We start from the raw sequence: 16515 nt of genomic DNA, 5'->3' as shown, positions 1-16515 counted from the left end.
GTCTAGTTGTGCATTGTATTCCTAATCTATTCGATAGTAGGCACATGCCAAGCTTTTTTGAGAAGTTTTCTAAACAAAAATAGTTCCCCTTAATCTATTATGTCTTCTTATCATCTCAAATGGGAGAAAAATAACATATTTTTGCAGTTATCCTCTTTCAAGTTGGGATGCCTATCGTTGTGTAAAATCAACAACTCTAAAGTCAAATTGCTTCAGACCTTGTTGTACCTCCGAGTTGGCTTGCCTCTTGTGTAGGCATTCCTAAATGTCTAGATGTTGAATTGTGTCATCTTGGAATAGGTAAAGTGGGTATCGCTTTGTAATATCCCTATTTTTATGCCATCATGTTCTATGAGCATTAGCCAATTTTTAGGGTTTTCCATAAGTTTCTTGATGCGCTACAAGGGTTCCAATGTTCTTGGTGACCTCAATTCTCAGTTTCAATTGGTTTCGACAAAAATTGCTATTTATAATAAGTGCTTGCATGGCACCACTCTTCCAAGGGTTTTCTCGGTTTGTTCTCTTTGGTCTTTGGTGAACATTGCTATTTACATTAAGTGCTTGCATAGCACCAATCTTTTCGGGGTTTTTTGGGTTTGTTCTCTTTGGTCTTCAAAAAACACTACTATTTATAGTAACTGCTTCCATGGCACCAATTTTTGGGGGTTTTTCTAGGTTTGTGTTCTTTGGTCTTCAAAGAACACTACTATTTATAGTAAGTTCTTGCATGGCACCAATCTTTCTAGTTTGTTGGGGTTTCTTCTCTTTGGTCCTCGAAGAATACTATTATTTATAGTAAGCGGTTGAATGGCCCCGATCTTTCTAGGTTTGTTCTCTTTGGTTCTTGGAGAACACTACTATTTATAGTATACGCTCATGTGTCAGTATTAGTTATCATCTAAGTTACCGGTTTGGGTTTAGATTCGAGTACGGATTCACGGATTCGGCAAAAAAAAAAAAAACTTGGGTACGGGTACAGGTTCGTCCGTATATATATATATATATTTTAATTATATATATATACACATATATTATATATATGTTCAATATATACAATCCATACAAAAATAAAATATACAATGTGACTTTCCCTACATAAATGATAAATGATAAATCCATAATTGCCAATGCCAATAAATATTCATATATCGCAAATGTAATCAGTAAACTAATAACTAATGTCTAATATCATATTCATAATTTGCAAAAAAGATAATATTCAACTTTCAAGTCTTTTTTAAAAAGTCATAAAGGGGCGAATTAGAGTTTTATTACAAAAAAACTATTTAAAAAAGTCTTTTTATTGTTTTTTATTGTTTTTTTGACCAATGGGTCCCGTAATTGGGAACCCACGGACCTAGGTTCACGCACGTCCTCCTGGGTTCGACCTGGGTTCCACCCGGGTCCTTCCTAGGTGGTCGAGATTCCCTGTGGGAACTACGACGCAGGACCCACAGGGAACCCGGCCACCTGGGAAGGACCCGAGAGGAACCCAGGGAGAACCCGGGGAGAACTAGGACCGGGCAAGAACCAGGACCCGGACCCAGGCCAAAAGGGGAAGAACCGCTATCTTAGGTTATCATCTGTCAACTTCAGTTGGTTTTGGCATGTTCGATTCTTGGTTTTCGGTGCCTTGCCAAGTTTCTGTAAGGTGATGGAAATTATTTTAATATTTTCACTTAAGTGTTTCAAAAGTGACTTTATAATATTTCACTTAAGTGAATTAGTATTTTGAAAAGTGTGTCTCCAATTGGGACACTTGAGCTATGGGAGACATAAGTTAAAATTAAAAGTTATATGAGGACCTTTTTAAAGGGAATATTATATTTGAATATTTAAATTTTCCCTAATTTCTCCCTCCAAGTCTATATATTGGGATTTGGGCTCTCATTCTTCTTGTGCAATTATAACGAGATGCTATTGAAATGAACTTGGAAACGAGCAAAGGTCATGGCGGAGTTACAGTTCTAATAGATGAGAAGTGGCAAGGAATTGTAAAAGTGGAAAAAGAAGACACTAACAAACAATACATATGGCTGCAAATAACAAAGAATGGGGTGACTTTCAGATTGGCCGCTTGCTACTTTGCTCCAAAAGAGGAACTTAAACAACGAAGACCCTAATGCATCACTAATAAAAGATAGCTCTATTTTCAGTACGTTTGGTGACATAGTGCTAATGGGAGACTTCAATGCAAGGACAGCTAATAACCAGTCCCTTCAGTTTGGCAATGAAGCAAGAGGAGAAAACAATCCTCTTTGGCTGGAAGAAGGTAGAGATCAACATTGGGAAAGAACCTCTCAAGATGGTAAGGGCAGCGTGTCTCAGTTTGGGGCAGAATTACTTGGCCTTTGTAGTTTATTTGGCTTGGTCATTTGCAATGGCATGAAAGATTGGCCAAGATCGGGGGGCATCACATGCAATACTTATAATGGCCAAAGTGTTGTAGACTACGTGATTTGCTCATAGAGTTTTATTTCTAGATTGCTGAAGTTTGATATTGGGGACTGCTCTATTGAGCTGAAATCAGATCATTCACCTCTTCTTGTTAAACTAGGCATTTCTCCATGTAGTCAACACAATGGGCAGGTTCACCACATGCAAAAGATGGGCCCTTCCAAGGGAAAAATCCTTATAAATCAAAAGAATAAAGAAATCTTTAGTGCTGATCTTAATCAACAGTTACACAATCTGAAGTATAACAGAAAGGTTAAGGCGACCAATAAGATAGGGGCCCACATTCATAGTAGCCAGTTAATCCCATTAATCCACAAGGCTCTAAGGTCATGCAAAAGATCTCAATCTAAGACGAGGGCTGCAAACACTTTTCCGGCAAATCTATGGTATGATGAAGATTGTAAGGCAGCCAAGAGATCACTAAAAGAGGGTGGAATGGACAAAGAGCGCAAGAAAAAATATGTAAAATTGGTGCAATCAAAAAAGGAAAAATATGTTCATGAAAGAAGGAAGGAACTAATTTCTCTTGGAAGGCATAATCCCAAGGGTTTCTGGAAGGAGCTGCAACAAAAGAAAAAGAAGACTGAAAATAGCATTACGGATGCACAATGGTTGGAATATGCCAAGATCCTTTACGAACGCACTCATTAGAAAAACTATCCACCTGTTGTTAACACTTCGATGAAACTTTTCACAACGAAGGATATTCACTGAGGCATAAAGAATTTAGCAAGTGGTAAAGCATAGGACATAGATGGGTTACAAGCTAAATTCTTAAAATGGGGAAGCGATATTCTCGCCCCTCATATAAGGAGAATTTTCAATAACATCATTCAAAAAGGTTTCTCGGGGGAATGGACCCAAGATCCTTTACGAACGCACTCATGAGAAAAACTATCCACCTGTTATTAACACTTCAATGAAACTTTTCACAACGAAGGATATTCACTGAGGCATAAAGAATTTGGCAAGTGGTAAAGCATAGGACATAGATGGGTTACAAGCTGAATTCTTAAAATGGGGAAGCGATATTCTCGCCCCTCATATAAGGAGAATTTTCAATAACATCATTCAAAAAGGTTTCTCGGGGGAATGGACAACTAGTGTGGTCATCCCTCTCTTTAAAAATGAGGATATCAATAACCCTTCTAACTATTGCACGATTATGGTCAATCCTCTCTTTGGCAAGCTCTTTGGGAGCATGTTAGAACGTAGGATTAGCAGTTGGGTAGAGAAGGAAGGTAAAAGGGCTAAAGGGCAAGCGGGTTTTAGGGCAAGACATTCTACCATTGATCATTGCATCACTCTTCGACACTTGATAGAAAAAATCTGGAACACTCAAGGTGAGAAAGCTTATTGTTGTTTTGTGGACTTTAAGAAAGCCTTTGAAACGATACGTAGAGATAAACTATGGCACAAAATGGAAGAGCTAGACATACCGGATGGGTATAGAGCTGTCGTTCATAGATTATATGAGAAGGTTAGAGCCAAAATCAAAACAAGTGAAGGCATGTCAAAGTGTTTTGGCAGCGATATTGGAGTTAAACAGGAGTGCCCTCTATCTCCCACGCTTTTTGGGCTATACATTGACAAGTTAGAAACTTGGTTAAGCAAGACAGAGGGTGAGGGTGTTCAGATGGCAGGTTATGTGGTGAAACTCCTTTTGTATGCGAATCATCTTATCCTAATTTCAATAACAACTCATGGGTTAAGAGAACATTTGAAAGCTTTAGAAGACTTTTGTCAGGAGGTTGGGATGCAAGTGAACATATCCAAGACCAGAATCATGATTTTCTCATTAAAAAGAAAAGACAAACAAGTTACCTTTCTTTTTGAAGGCAGCCCATTGGAAATAGTGAAAGAATACAAGTACCTTGGGATCAACTTTCACTACAAGCTCAGTTGGGAGACTTGTAGGACAAAAAGGATACAAGGAGGTTGGAAAGCCTCATACTTACTTCAAAATAGGTGCAGAAAAGCGGAACTTTGGGATTGGAAAACCAAGAAAACCCTTTTTGGTCTTCTAGTCACAGTGGTTGTTCTCTATGGTTGTGAAGTATGGGGTAGCAGCATGTCAAACTGCAATTGGAAGCAACTAGAAATAATCCATAAGCATTTAATAACAAGCAATCTCAAAGTTAAAAGCACAATCCCGTATGAAATTTTGTTAGCTAAAGCAGGTACTTTTCCTTTGGAAGCCTCGGCTATAACCCGATTGATATATTATTTAAAGAAAGTTGCGAACACGGATAAGCATCGCTGGCCTAAAATGGTTGTGGAAGAGATGCTAAATCGGAGGAAGAATACCTGGATGAAGCAGAACAACAATTGGATGAATAGGTGGAACATTGATTTGCATGAGTGTCCTAACACCAACTCTGAAATAAAAGGTTATGTTATTGAAAAATTTTGTATTACCATGTGGACAAAGCAAGTTGGGCATACTACATCAAAGAGTTTAATCCAACAAAGGACCATGGTGAAAAAACATATTTAGGGGATATTAGAGGTAAAGCGCGGATGCTAATTGCACAACTAAGAACCAGGTCACACCACCTTAGATGTGAGACCGGTAGGTGGAAGATACCTAAAGAAGCATGGGAGGAAAGAATTTGCATATTCTGCAAAAAAGGTGTTGTAGAAACAGAATGGCACTTCACCATGGAGTGCGTGGCTTATGAGGACATCCGCACTAAGTATGAAAATGGATTAAAGGTTGACAACATGCATCAGTTATTTGAAGAAGATAGAATTAATCAGACCGCTAGCCTCCTAGTCAAAATCAATAGTAGAAGATTGGACAGGGAAAAGAATCTGAAGATTAATTAAGAATGCTATCCTCGGTCCCATAGACTGATCGATCTCGTGGGCGTCATTAAAATCTTTCATTCATTCATTGTTGAGGATGAAAACACTCTTCAGTTTGCCTAGTTTCGGTGGTGCAAGATCCATCCTAGCTGGTTGTTGATTTTTAGATTGAGTTTTCGGAGTTTGCTCGAAGTTTGATAATAAGGGTTTGATGAAAACTGAAGGTATATGATGTTTTCTGATTTAGGTATATGAGTTTAGTGTGTTTAATCTAGTTTGGAGTTTTGATTGAGTTTTTTTTTCCCAAGATTTTATACAATTTCCCAATGTTGTCCTTCCCATTCCTGCTACACAGAGAATCAATTTTCTGCTCATATCAGCAAAGATAAGCCTTTGATCATTCTGAGTATTAATCCAAAGGATTCCTAGTAGCTAGGCACCGATAAAATCACCCGTCTAGGGAGGAGCGCCTATAGTGACCCAACCCCGATCACAGAAGCACAACTGATTTGTAGGTCTCATTTTGTTTCTTTTTTCTGATTTTTTTGGTTTTTTGGTTTATGCTGATACTTGCAAATGAAATGAGAAATACAAAGGAAATTGCAGCTAAACAGAGTGTAAATTATAGGAACAGCAACAGTAGTAATAATTAACTGATTTCAATTTACTTCAATCTTCCAAGAAACATACCAGTACACAGTTGATCAAATTCTGAAAATTCTGAAGTATTCTAAGGGCTCCCCATTGGCCTGAATTTTGGTACAGTAAGCTCATAAAATTCTGATTTGCATCAGCACCTGATTTCTTTTGATTTTTGGTCTGAAGATGGTTTCTAAACCCTACGTCCCAGCTGAATGTTTCCATTAATGATCAAAGGAGGGTGCGGCTGGGCTGGTCAGCTGCTATAGACTGTTGTAGAGCCTCCAAATAATTCAAATCTGCTATGAAACTCCTCTAATCTGCCTTCCTAACAGTCTGATCCACTGTTTTCACCCTTACAAATGCTGGAAATGATAATTTTCCCTGCAATAATACCTTTGGATGGTCTCCCACACCTGTAGGTACTACTTCTCCTGAGAGTTTACGTTCTCAAAAGGCCTGATCTGCTGTTCAAACTCCTGCTCAGAGCTCAAAACCCAATCGCTGCCGTAAAAATGAGTTATGGAATGCCCCAAATTTCCCACCAAAGTCACTTTACTAACTTCCCATGGATCTAATTCCCTCCAAAAGGCATTTTTGGCATATTCTTTGGTTATTCCTTGGAATACGCTCTCTTTACTTGGTCTGAACCCTTTTGGAGATGCACTAACTATGAAGAAAGCATAGCTTTCACTAGATTTAATAAGGTAAACCCATATCAATAAACTATTAAAGTAAAATGTGGCCAAGAATGAAGGAAAAAGTAATATTAAAATCTTTAGTCTCATTGGAATTAATGTCTTCAAGGATTGTGGCACTGCTATCTTAAGGTAACTCTTGCTACACAGTCCAAATTTTAAGCCCCTCGGAAGAATGACCAATGTTTGCCAGCCTGTCTGCAGACCTCCCTAAAGACATCGGCCCCCTCCGAATGGGTCCCCTATCCACTGCATTAGCCTACGGGAAGCCTGCTAATAGGCTAACCTCTGCAAAAGATACTGACCTAGAAAATGGGGACATTACAGCGCCTAACTTATCCATGGCATGTGGAAGCTAGAAGTGGTATATCTTCCCTCTTTGGTCTGCATAATCATCATCATCTTCTGAGGCATCTAGACCTTCTAATAACATCTAGGAGAGCATATCAGTTAGTGATCAAGAGAGGTGTTTATCTTTATTATTGTGAATCGCCCCTATGATTTCCTTGCACTCAGTTTGCTGTAGCAGACTTCCAAGTTTCATTTTCTGAGCATTAAAGGCTTGGTTTTGTGGATCACAGATTGCAATATGTCTAAATTCTCATGGCAGACCTGTAGTATCCTTCTATGAGCATTTGGTGGTGATTTTGAAGGCGTTTCAGACCTATAACAGCAAGTAGACACATTTCTAAAGGTACTCATGCTTAGCCTATTTTGCAAAGTGTATACTTGATTGTAATGTCCAAATTGAATGTCAATATATTCTGAATTTGTGAACAGTAGTTCGTATGGCTCATGTGTTTCATTTTTTAGATGATGTTAATGTCGCTTTCCATAGACATGTATTTTCTATGAATGAATGAAACAAATCCGATCAGTATTGCAAGCATTCGTTTGTATTTGCAAGCTTTGTGTTCAATTTCTACATCACAAAAAAAAATCAAAAAAAATCAAGAATATTCATTACATGCTCTCGTCCCACTCCTATCTATGGGAGAACACGAATGTGGATTAACGTCCAATTGACATTGTGGGGAGGTGCAACATCCTCTCATATAGTCACCATGGTGACTTGTCCCACACCTTGTAAAGTCTTCCACTTGTGCCACTGTGCTTGGTGCATTAATGAAGGGTGTTTTGTGTGTCGTTGGGCTTGTCACAACACCTTGTGCATATGAACGTGTGCAAAGCAACATGTAAATGTTGCACTTGCAACGTGAAAAATTTGTCCGTCCAATTTCTATCCATTAATGTCCTAGGAGAAAGATTGAGGTATTATACAAAGACTTACCATAAGCCAAAAAAGAGGTACCCGTTGATGTGTTTTTATGCACCTCAAACACAAAAATAAAATACCAAGGTAATCTATCCTCTCTTGAACAAAGAAACCTTATATGTTGAATGATGTGATCAAAGAAGGAAACTCCAAGGTTTACAATGTGAACTGTGCGACTTAAATGTTGTGGATAGACTCAATGAATTTGATGTGATTTTGTTGGAATCACAAGGGGAGTTATCACAAGGGGAGTTATGTTTTACTTGAACTCTACTAGAATTTTGAAACTAACTTAACTACTTGGGAAATAAAGACAAAAGAGATAAGAGTTTAAAAAGACTACGCTACTCCTAAGATCAATGATGACGATGAATATTACCTAGATAGACAAATTCCCTCAAACCAAGGTTTGCTTCATCATTATGAACAACTACACAAACTTGGTGCAATCTTCTAAAGAAATGGAAGATTTTCACATCACGAATACATCACTCAAATACCCAATGCTAGCACAACTTGAACAAGTGTCCACAATCGAATTTAGCACAATGATTAGGTTTAGGGTAACTTTACACAGTAGCTTACAATCAGCAAACTACAAAAAGTATGAACCAAGGAATTCATCACAATATCCTTATAAGCATCCACCATAATCAATGAACCATGCAACGTACTTCAATGAAATCAAGTATTTATTTCCACAAGTCTTGGCAACAATTTCTTCTTTCCTCCTCCTACTCTACTACTAGTTGCTTCCTAATTATGAACTTCTAACTATTGACTAGCAACTATTCCCCTTTACAAATCAGAGCATTGAGCCTTATATAGAGAGCACATTACATTTCAATGGCTCCAATCAATTTGAGATTAATGGTCGAGATTCAACAATAAAACCCCTTTGGCCAATGAAAAGATATGTTTTGGCGAGCACATGTCCTTCTTTGAATTCTAACCGATAAGAAAATAGGTTAGGTATGTGAAACAATATTTGATTAAGTGCCATATGTCAATTGCTCCACCTTGAATGAGTCAAGTACATTGAAAATGGATGTGCTAACATGGCATCTCCTGATAGGTGGATGATGAATAGGCGCCAACTCAGCATGCTTGTTTTGTAGATCATCACAAAGAAGTAATTGTATTGAGTTGGGGCAATATCTCTTAATACTCAACATTTCCAATTGCTTGACTATGATGGATCATAATCCGAAATTATATCATCTTTGAATGATCAAGCAAATTTTCTAACTTTGCTTAACTCTTATGAAACTATCTCCATTCCTTGATCATATTCACTCTTTCATCTCCATACTTGTGATGAATTTCCATCCTCAACTCCGAAATCTTGAAACATTTCTTTGTCTTGGACAATATTGATAATGTTTGGAAATCATCGTGATGCTTTGCTTTTCACCTTCATGTTAGGAAATTCACCTTGTGTTGTACCTATCTTGCATTCATCCTCATCATGACACAAATTTGCCTCTCCTTAGTGTAAATCTTAAATGGTGCAATCACCTTATGTTTGTGCATCTTGACCTACCTTATGTTTGTGCATCTTGACCTTGGAGTCTTGAGGAAATTCAAGGCAATTGCAATTGAACTCTTCCTTATATCGATCCTCATAGTTGCTATATTGAAATATTCTCTCCTTCATTTGTAATTGCTCTTCATTAATAGTTGCTTTTTCCTTCTAACTTGAGAATATTGACCTTGTGTTGTACTATCCATCTTGATGATGCTTGGTTTGGAAATATGAAACACACCCTTGATGTAGCACGTGACTCCATGGTGTTTGATCCTAATTTCATGATGCTTGAGCCTTGATCCTCTTTTACATAGTGCCTCTAAGCATGAGGATGCTTGGTGTAAACTATGTGATGCCCATGGTTGACCCTCCTTTGTTCACGTTGAACTTTAAATGCCTTGATTTTCATGATGTCTTCACTTGATTTAGATATCTCACCTTGATTACGTTTGGAAGTTTTCACTTCCAAAATGACAAAGGGTGGAAAAACGACCCCCGGGAGGAAACTAGGAATTTTTCACTTCCAACATGTCAAAGGGTGGAAAAACAACCCCTAGAAGGAAACTAGGAAGCTTTCATCTTCTTCATTTTTCCTAACAACTTTGCAACATGACAACATTTGACAATTGAGACATTTTAAATAACACTTTGCATCTTGACAATTTTACCTCTTCCTCACTAGCAAAGGTTAAAAATTTAAGAAACAACTACCAAGCAAAGCAAACTAAGAAAAAGACTCTGCTAAAAAGCGAAAGTGGAGGTCCCAATTTGCAATGGGGTGATGTGTGATTACATCACAATAGTACCCAACTACAAAAACTACCTTGTGAGCTGCATCTAATTAAAAACTACTAATCCATCTACCAAATAGAGCTTTTACTAAGTTACTAATGATTTGGAATGTTGGGTTTTCTATGGTCATTTAGATGAGAATTTGATAAATATAATAGAGATAGATTAGACAAACACCTAAGAAGAAACTTGGTAGTCACCATGCATGATGAAGTTTGAAATACAATAATTGCCAAATTTTATATTTTATGTGTTAGCAACACAAAGCATGATGCTTTCAAGTTTTCAACAAAGTCTCTTGCAACAAAGAAAACAAGGTTACGAAAGCAATGAATATTTAATAAAGTTTCCTCATTTTCTTACATGTATGGTAAACTGCTCATTTTGTAAAAGTGAGGTTGTAACAATCGCAAAATCTTGTCCAACCATGAAGCAAAGGTTTCGAGATAACAAAAGCTTCCCCAACTATGGATTCAATGGAATTATTTCTTAGTATCTTACCATGAGCTCCACTAGATGTACAAACTGAAACTCCATTTCCTAGCAATTAATGAACACCATTTGAGTCTACCATTCTAGCCGCAAGATGCAATGGAGTGGCTCCACTTCCATCTCTAATATTTGCATACCAAGTAAATCCCTAAGGATTGAATATCAACAAATACAAGATATGCACAAAAAGAAAACAACAATATGAATCTTAGAATATAAATGGTTTAACTATGGTGGGTAATAAGCATAGGTCCTACTTCTTAATCATTGAAGGTATGTCTTCATCGACCCAATTACTAGAGTAATGGGAATTGCCGGAAATGATCTTTGAGACTTTTAATGCATTTTTCATACATATTAGGATTTTCACAGCTTTGTAACTGTAGGAATAGATCTCATTCCCAATTTTGTATGGATTGTCGAGGCCCTAATTGCACTATAACTAAAAACTTTCGACGATGATCTTCAAATATAAAGCTCTAGTATTGTCAAAAGGGTCTTTTAAGTCAATATTATTTGTAGTCACTGCTAGGATGTTAGTAACTTAGTAGTACTCTTGAAGATCTATTGACAATCGAAGTGATATTCCATAGCTCTACCACTAATTACCATTAAATTGGGAAAAACATGAACGTCGTATCACTTCCACGAGGAGGAAAAAAAATGAAAAAGAACAAAACCCACTTACCAGGAATCTAAAACAGATGTTAAATGTCGAGCTAGAAGAATAGCTTCCACGCGGTCAGTGTACCCATAATTTGCAGCGTAATGCAGGACAATCCTTCCATGCAATGAATCAAAAAAAGTCTGATTAAAAAACAAATAAAACCACCAATGCCCAACATCCATGTAAAAGAAAAACATGAATCAAGACACGCGCAACAGAAACACCCATTAAACCTATCTTTCGAGCAGCTTGCAGGAGCCTCTCAATGCGTAGCACTCACAAACATTGAAGCCAACATCAGACGAGTCTGTAACCACGCACCAAAAATAGAATTATTCAAATAACCCTCCGAAGCACAACAAATTCATAAAAGTACTGAGATTAAAATATCCAATTGTTGGTCGAAAAGGGCGAATTAATGCCATGATCTCCAAAATTGTATACGACTCAACAAATCAAAGGCAAGAAATATTCTAAGGCTTCTGCGCTTGATCAGATGAGTGATAAGTGATCGCCCAGGGCATCTGTCTTCCAACGGTAAAACGAATACAAAATCGAGGGTGGGTGCTGGGTTTTTCATCCTTTTTTTTTCGAATATCTGCCTACGAATTCGAAAGTGGTTAAGCGGGAAGATTACTTTTCTAACCGAATTAAAATGAAACCGCAAAATTGTGGTCATAAATTTAAGCGCAAAGATTCTATTGGAGCATGTAGAATGGTATATGAATTTTATTTTTAAAAATTAGCATATTTTTATATGTGAATTAAGAGTATATGGGGTAAGGGTATCAATAGTATACTAGCATCAGATATCTTTTCATTGAATTGTCTATAACTATTTATAAAAGAAAGACTGAAATATATTCATTAAGACATGTATCAATCATCTTATATGTTACAATGTTAGTGGTTATCCATTTTTTATTAATGCTTAATATTACATATAATAGTATAAAAAGAAATATCATTGATGTCCATCATACAAGTGTCATTATCCATTATAGGTTCTTCTCATTATAATGAGGACAAACTTTACATTTATCCATGAGATTGGGTTTTCTTATTATAAACTTTAGTTAGTTAAGGGTCAAGGAGTGTTGGTGTATATATTTTTTCATGCATAATACACATCCTACTTAGGTGTTCTAGCTAGTGAGATTTAGCTCACTACCTCTTGTGAGTTTTGAGGAAGTTAACTTGCCACCACTCTTGGTTGGTGAGAGTCGATTGTTTAGTATTCTCCACTATTCTTGGTGATAGTTTCTTCCCTCATTGTTATATGTTCTTCGCATTCATGACTTGATTGATATGTTGATTTATCCATTCTTGTGTATTCTTTGTTTCATGGGTAGGATTGTGTGTGTGTGCGCACCTTGATTAGGTACTAGCATTCTATAAAGAAGTCTTGGTGAAATTTTACATGGTATCAAAGCTATTCTAAAATCTGGGTGTTGGTTCAATATTTCTAATTATTTTTTTCTTAGAAATCTCTAGTTGAATGCAAGATTTGTTGTGCATATGGATCTTTGCTTGTGTGTTTTGTTGTGAAGTATTAGTAGAGATCTTTATGTGTTAAAGGTTATGCAAGAAATCTAATAGGCGTTGTGAGCAAGACCAACTGGGAGGCATTGTAAAGCCTAATTGTTAGTGTGACCTATTAAGAGAGGTCGAAGAAGGCATTGTGTAGCCCAATTTGTGAGCATGCAAGCGACATTTCAAGGTTTGTACCACCGAAAAATCTAGTACCCAGTCACATGAGGCCTAAAACCCATAATTCCTACTAGTGGGGGCTTAATTCTATCCCCCTTTCCATCCTCTCTATTTTAATTTTTGAAAGACACAATTTAAATTCATGCAATTAAAAAGGCAACATAGAGAAATAGTAAAATTATTGTGACTTGTGATTGGCAACTTAAAATGAGTGACATTTTATTAAGTTAATATTTGTTTGTCTTGTCCATTACAAGGTAATATTACACTAAAATTATAAAGTTCATTTTTTTGTTCCACTGTACTTATCTATGCATTAAGCATATAAAGTGCCCAAATTTGAGGGTATTGAATATTGAATCAAGGGGGTGTATTGTGTTGTGTTGTGTGTCTACTTCTACATTTTCTTACACATTATATTTTGCATTTTCCTTCTCCAACAATTTATCTTTTAGGAATAGATTCAAATTAAATTGTCCTGACATTAACACTCTTCATTATCATGATTGGAAACTAAAGTACAACTTATGCTAAAGAACAAGGGTAACTATGGGCACTGGGAAAGAACTTTCAATTGGGGAAGTTAAAGAAAAATGGTTTAACAAGTGTCATCAAGCATTTGGATTTATGTGTCTTAATGTATCTCTCAAACTTCTCTTTCATGCATAACCCTTGATCATGCCCAATAAGTTGCACTACAAAAATTCTTTAGGAAAATAGATAAAATGAAAGGAAATGAGTTGGAGAATGAGCTCATAATTTTAAGCCCCAATTCCTTTAACATCTTAGATGACCTCGTCACTAAGTTAAAATCGGTAAGGTTGCATACAAAAGAATGTGGAATAGAGAAAAAGGAGGATAAACCCATTCTTACTATACTCTATAAATTAGGTCCTAACTTTTATGTGTTTGTAAATACAAATTACTTTACCAAAAGGGCTATAGGAAATGTGTGGAAGATGCCTTCTCTAAAAAAATTCATTGCAAACTTGACTAGGGAATGGGATAAGTTAATACAAATCAACAAATTGAAATCTTCAAAACCCTAAGCTATTATTGTTAAGAATAGGAAACAGTATGCTTTAAACAACGAGGAGAAGAAATATTACTCAAAAGGACAATGAGAGTAAAAAACTTCAAAACTTGAATCCTCCAAACCAACATTGAAATTTCCTTCAAATCAAAAGGAAAAATTAGAATGAAAATTTAAGTGTTCTTATTGCAAGAAACATGGGGATGATGAGCATGTAATATCAAAATATTATCCTTTGTAATTAATGTGACAAATGGCGCTTTTCCTCCATGTCATTGAAGGTCAAGATCCACCATCTTGTCCTTTTGTCCACTTAGGCCATCCTTGTCAACTCTAGCCGAAGCATTACCAACTTTGTCAATCTGTCACCTTCGGGGACGAAGGCGCAGTGCAAAGACGTATGTGCGGTGCGCTAGCATGTCGCGAATCTGATAGTCCGCAGGTGGTCGTTTGAGCATTATGCCTATGGTTGGAAGGAATCTTAATGCCTCTGTATGCGCCCACCGACGTCTAAATTCCTTCCTAGGTCTATATGTCTCACTTGGGAAGCATTTGGAAGGATCTTTTGGCAATTTGGTAACTAGTTTTTGCAAGTTGAGCTCTTGGAGAAAACTAGAGACCATCCCACCATTGTTGCAACCTTACCAAGCATTCCAAGCACACCATTCCAAGTACTTCTGAGCATTCCAATCTTCATTCATGATAGGGGGGTTATCTTAATCCTCTCTCTTGAATATTTATCAATTTTATTTCCAATTTCACATTGCATTGTTATTCTCTTTATCATTTATCTTTCCTGTGGCTTTCTGGGGTTGTTCGTGGAGGTGGAAACACCAAAACAAGGGTCTGACTTAGGAAGGCTCCAAAACACAACCCCCAACATTTTCTCTCTTGCATGTGTGTAGGCACAACTTCATGAAGAGGAGATTATCTTGCGGGAGGCTTCATAGCGTGGACCACTTGTGAGATTTTCTTATTCTTTAGTGTATGCTAAGATCTTTGCACTTGCACAAGAGACACAAACAAGACAAGCACACCAATGGGACACTGCATAAGAGATCAAAATCAACAAAGCGTGTTAGTCAATCTAAACCTCTCAAAATTGTCTCATTGTCCTCTATCTCCAAGGATCTTCAAGATTCAAGGTGGCTATCACTTGGAAGAGCACTTGATCTTTAAGATGACAACCTAAAGATCAAGATTTGAAGGATGAACTAGAATCTAAGTGGATGCAACTAAGATCCTAGTTGATTAGATGATCAAAACTATTGATATGAAGATGATACGCAAAATAGAGGTGTATTTCCAAATTGAAGGATTAAATGTTCTAATTAAGTTAAGATGAAGATGAAAATGATATGAAAATGATATGTAATTAAGCTAAATGATTAATCTAGCACATGATATAATCCAAACATGATGCAATAGGGATGGCCTAAATACTTGAGAGAGGCACAATGAGAGCTGTTTGATAACCTGCAAAAACAACTATAAGAAGAATGCATAAAGTGGATTCATCTCATAGATTGAAGAAATGAGCTCTATTTATAGAGAAAATAGAGAAATGGATGGTTGAGATTGAGCAATCTCAACAAAGGCTAGGATTGAAAGTTATCAATCCATGGGAGGGATTCAATCCAATCCCAAGCTGATAAATGTCATCTTGAGATGGCTTGAGAGGATGCTAATCAAGCATTAGATGCTAAGTAAGCATTAGGGGTAACCTCAAGAGATGACATCATTGGATAATGTCATTATCCAAGGGAGCATGCTATTGTCCAAGAGGTAAACTCTTGTGCAAAATTGAGGATGGCCAAAGGGACAACCATCATGGGCTAGGATGATGTATTGTAAGAGGCATTAAATTCTCTTTGAAGACTTGGGAGGTTAACTTGTTGAAAGATAGATAACCTTACAAGTTTGGAAGACTCGACAAGTTAACTTGTTGGAGAAGGTAGAGTCTTCAACACATTTAGAAGACTTTCTTCCAAATTTGGAGAATTGACTCCCCCAAATTTAGGGATGTGACATGATTAGAGGAATCGGGCTAATTAATGAGGCGTTAGAGAGCTTCTAGAAGAATGTTAGCATGCTAATGAAAAATGGAGGAGAATGCAAGTGGAGGAAAATAAGCATTTTAGATAAAATAAAAAGATTTATTTTAGCCAAAAGGGATGCAACTTGCATTTGTAGGATTTTGCAAGTGGGGAGGACTATTCACAAACAAATAATGATTTATTTAAATGCAAAGGGAGTTTTAATCAAATGTAAATTCAATTAAAAGGGGAAAATAGATTCTAATTAAATAAATAAGATTTACTCAATTAAGTGGCTAAAGGGGATTTAATCAAACCTTAGTTAATTGATAGGTTAGGCTAGAAGAAATGGATTTTAATCAAGTATTTGGTTTGATTA

General features: G+C 36.7%; 1 long non-coding RNA gene across 1 annotated transcript in view; it reads right to left on the bottom strand.

The window, feature by feature from the left end:
- The window catches only part of LOC131028243 (uncharacterized), a 49039-nt gene extending 37078 nt beyond the window's left edge, over nucleotides 1–11961 (bottom strand). The window contains exons 1-2 of the long non-coding RNA XR_009102581.2: nucleotides 11591–11961; nucleotides 11379–11471 (exon numbers count right to left, since the gene is read on the bottom strand). This is a non-coding gene — a long non-coding RNA (uncharacterized LOC131028243). The remainder of the gene's footprint in view (nucleotides 1–11378; nucleotides 11472–11590) is intronic.
- Nucleotides 11962–16515: the final 4554 nt, after the last annotated feature.

The sequence above is a fragment of the Cryptomeria japonica genome, chromosome 7, assembly GCF_030272615.1.
Source record: "Cryptomeria japonica chromosome 7, Sugi_1.0, whole genome shotgun sequence".
NCBI classification, from domain to species: Eukaryota; Viridiplantae; Streptophyta; class Pinopsida; order Cupressales; family Cupressaceae; genus Cryptomeria; species Cryptomeria japonica.
The sequence above is the reverse complement of the archived record's forward strand: the minus strand, read 5'-3'. Positions and strand labels throughout refer to the sequence as shown.